The 3870-nt window shown below is 57.3% G+C and overlaps 3 non-coding genes across 3 annotated transcripts in view; all 3 read left to right on the top strand.

Moving 5' to 3' along the window:
• The first annotated feature begins 208 nt into the window (after window positions 1-208).
• LOC126321751 (small subunit ribosomal RNA) lies at window positions 209-2105 on the top strand. The gene has a single exon (XR_007558513.1). It is a non-coding gene; the product is annotated as a small subunit ribosomal RNA (ribosomal RNA).
• A 357-nt stretch (window positions 2106-2462) lies between these two features.
• On the top strand, window positions 2463-2618 carry LOC126321756 (5.8S ribosomal RNA). Its single transcript, XR_007558517.1, has one exon. It is a non-coding gene; the product is annotated as a 5.8S ribosomal RNA (ribosomal RNA).
• Window positions 2619-2806: 188 nt separating this feature from the next.
• The window catches only part of LOC126321752 (large subunit ribosomal RNA), a 4234-nt gene continuing 3170 nt past the window's right edge, over window positions 2807-3870 (top strand). The window contains exon 1 of the ribosomal RNA XR_007558514.1: window positions 2807-3870. This exon is cut by the window's right edge and continues 3170 nt beyond it. This is a non-coding gene — a ribosomal RNA (large subunit ribosomal RNA).

Below are 3870 nucleotides of genomic sequence, written 5' to 3'. Positions count from 1 at the left end.
CGGGCGATTGCGCCCTCTCTCGAACCCGACCAAGTACTTAGGACGGCGCTGCGCGCCGCCGGGACCTGAGAGGGTTTCGAGGTGTATCGTGCAGGGGAGCTCAGCCTCCTCCTGTTTGCAGAATAATTGAGCGGACGCTTGCGTGTTCGCGCGGGCCCCTCGGGACACACTCCCGGGCGGCCGGCTGCTCAGCTCTCGTTGACGCAGCTCCCTGGTTGATCCTGCCAGTAGTCATATGCTTGTCTCAAAGATTAAGCCATGCATGTCTCAGTACAAGCGCATTAAGGTGAAACCGCGAATGGCTCATTAAATCAGTTATGGTTCCTTAGATCGTACCCACGTTACTTGGATAACTGTGGTAATTCTAGAGCTAATACATGCAAACAGAGTCCCGACCAGAGATGGAAGGGACGCTTTTATTAGATCAAAACCAATCGGATTGGCTCGTCTGGTCCGTTTGCCTTGGTGACTCTGAATAACTTTGGGCTGATCGCACGGTCCTCGTACCGGCGACGCATCTTTCAAATGTCTGCCTTATCAACTGTCGATGGTAGGTTCTGCGCCTACCATGGTTGTAACGGGTAACGGGGAATCAGGGTTCGATTCCGGAGAGGGAGCCTGAGAAACGGCTACCACATCCAAGGAAGGCAGCAGGCGCGCAAATTACCCACTCCCGGCACGGGGAGGTAGTGACGAAAAATAACGATACGGGACTCATCCGAGGCCCCGTAATCGGAATGAGTACACTTTAAATCCTTTAACGAGTATCTATTGGAGGGCAAGTCTGGTGCCAGCAGCCGCGGTAATTCCAGCTCCAATAGCGTATATTAAAGTTGTTGCGGTTAAAAAGCTCGTAGTTGGATTTGTGTCCCACGCTGTTGGTTCACCGCCCGTCGGTGTTTAACTGGCATGTATCGTGGGACGTCCTGCCGGTGGGGCGAGCCGAAGGCGTGCTTGCGCGTCCCCGAGGCGGACCCCGTTGAAATCCTACCAGGGTGCTCTTAGTTGAGTGTCTCGGTGGGCCGGCACGTTTACTTTGAACAAATTAGAGTGCTTAAAGCAGGCAAGCCCGCCTGAATACTGTGTGCATGGAATAATGGAATAGGACCCTCGGTTCTATTTTGTTGGTTTTCGGAACCCGAGGTAATGATTAATAGGGACAGGCGGGGGCATTCGTATTGCGACGTTAGAGGTGAAATTCTTGGATCGTCGCAAGACGAACAGAAGCGAAAGCATTTGCCAAGTATGTTTTCATTAATCAAGAACGAAAGTTAGAGGTTCGAAGGCGATCAGATACCGCCCTAGTTCTAACCATAAACGATGCCAGCCAGCGATCCGCCGCAGTTCCTCCGATGACTCGGCGGGCAGCCTCCGGGAAACCAAAGCTTTTGGGTTCCGGGGGAAGTATGGTTGCAAAGCTGAAACTTAAAGGAATTGACGGAAGGGCACCACCAGGAGTGGAGCCTGCGGCTTAATTTGACTCAACACGGGAAACCTCACCAGGCCCGGACACCGGAAGGATTGACAGATTGATAGCTCTTTCTTGATTCGGTGGGTGGTGGTGCATGGCCGTTCTTAGTTGGTGGAGCGATTTGTCTGGTTAATTCCGATAACGAACGAGACTCTAGCCTGCTAACTAGTCGCGTGACATCCTTCGTGCTGTCAGCGATTACTTTTCTTCTTAGAGGGACAGGCGGCTTCTAGCCGCACGAGATTGAGCAATAACAGGTCTGTGATGCCCTTAGATGTTCTGGGCCGCACGCGCGCTACACTGAAGGAATCAGCGTGTCTTCCTAGGCCGAAAGGTCGGGGTAACCCGCTGAACCTCCTTCGTGCTAGGGATTGGGGCTTGCAATTGTTCCCCATGAACGAGGAATTCCCCCCAGTAAGCGCGAGTCATAAGCTCGCGTTGATTACGTCCCTGCCCTTTGTACACACCGCCCGTCGCTACTACCGATTGAATGATTTAGTGAGGTCTTCGGACTGGTACGCGGCATCGACTCTGTCGTTGCCGATGCTACCGGAAAGATGACCAAACTTGATCATTTAGAGGAAGTAAAAGTCGTAACAAGGTTTCCGTAGGTGAACCTGCGGAAGGATCATTACCGACTAGACTGCATGTCTTTCGATGTGCGTGTCGTGTCGCGCAACACGCTACCTGTACGGCAGTAGCCGTGCGCCGCGTGCGGAACCACGCGTGCCTCTCAAAACTAGCGCAAGTGTTGTTGTGTGGTACGAGCGCTGAAGCTCTGGAGCGGCTGGCCTGCGGCACCTGGCGCCTGGCGCCGGTTTTGAATGACTTTCGCCCGAGTGCCTGTCCGCTCCGGTGTGGAGCCGTACGACGCCCCATCGGCCGTCAGGCCGTTGGACACAAAGTAATGGAACAGGGGCCGTCAAACGCCCTCAGTCCCGCCTCTGCAACTGTCTTGAAAGAGACGGTGGAGAACTGAAAAGATAAAGATCACCCAGGACGGTGGATCACTCGGCTCGTGGGGTCGATGAAGAACGCAGCAAATTGCGCGTCGACATGTGAACTGCAGGACACATGAACATCGACGTTTCGAACGCACATTGCGGTCCATGGATTCCGTTCCCGGGCCACGTCTGGCTGAGGGTCGGCTACGTATACTGAAGCGCGCGGCGTTTGTCCCGCTTCGGGCGCCTGGGAGTGTCGTGGTCGCCTGTGTGGCCGGCCGCGTCTCCTTAAACGTGCGATGCGCGCCCGTCGCCTGGCGGTTCGCATACCGGTGCTTTCTCGGTAGCGTGCACAGCCGGCTGGCGGTGTGGCGTGCGACACCTCGTACAACGACCTCAGAGCAGGCGAGACTACCCGCTGAATTTAAGCATATTACTAAGCGGAGGAAAAGAAACTAACAAGGATTCCCCCAGTAGCGGCGAGCGAACAGGGAAGAGTCCAGCACCGAACCCCGCAGGCTGCCGCCTGTCGTGGCATGTGGTGTTCGGGAGGGTCCACTACCCCGACGCCTCGCGCCGAGCCCAAGTCCAACTTGAATGAGGCCACGGCCCGTAGAGGGTGCCAGGCCCGTAGCGGCCGGTGCGAGCGTCGGCGGGACCTCTCCTTCGAGTCGGGTTGCTTGAGAGTGCAGCTCCAAGTGGGTGGTAAACTCCATCTGAGACTAAATATGACCACGAGACCGATAGCGAACAAGTACCCCGTGAGGGAAAGTTGAAAAGAACTTTGAAGAGAGAGTTCAAAAGTACGTGAAACCGTTCTGGGGTAAACGTGAGAAGTCCGAAAGGTCGAACGGGTGAGATTCACGCCCATCCGGCCCACTGGCCCCCGCCCTCGGCAGATGGGGCCGGCCGCCCGCGCGGAGCAATCCGCGGCGGGGTCGTGTCCGGTTGCCTTTCCACTCGCCGCGGGGTGGGGCCGTTCCGGTGTGCGGTGGGCCGCACTTCTCCCCTAGTAGGACGTCGCGACCCGCTGGGTGCCGGCCTACGGCCCGGGTGCGCAGCCTGTCCTTCCGCGGGCCTCGGTTCGCGTCTGTTGGGCAGAGCCCCGGTGTCCTGGCTGGCTGCTCGGCGGTATATCTGGAGGAGTCGATTCGCCCCTTTGGGCGCTCGGGCTCCCCGGCAAGCGCGCGCGGTTCTTCCCCGGATGACGGACCTACCTGGCCCGGCCCCGGACCCGCGCCGCTGTTGGCTCGGGATGCTCTCGGGCGGAATAATCGCTCCCGTCAGCGGCGCTTCAGCTTTGGACAATTTCACGACCCGTCTTGAAACACGGACCAAGGAGTCTAACATGTGCGCGAGTCATTGGGCTGTACGAAACCTAAAGGCGTAATGAAAGTGAAGGTCTCGCCTTGCGCGGGCCGAGGGAGGATGGGGCTTCCCCGCCCTTCACGGGGG

The sequence above is a fragment of the Schistocerca gregaria genome, unplaced genomic scaffold (assembly GCF_023897955.1).
Source record: "Schistocerca gregaria isolate iqSchGreg1 unplaced genomic scaffold, iqSchGreg1.2 ptg000761l, whole genome shotgun sequence".
NCBI classification, from domain to species: Eukaryota; Metazoa; Arthropoda; class Insecta; order Orthoptera; family Acrididae; genus Schistocerca; species Schistocerca gregaria.
This window is presented reverse-complemented; position numbering and strand designations above follow the sequence as displayed.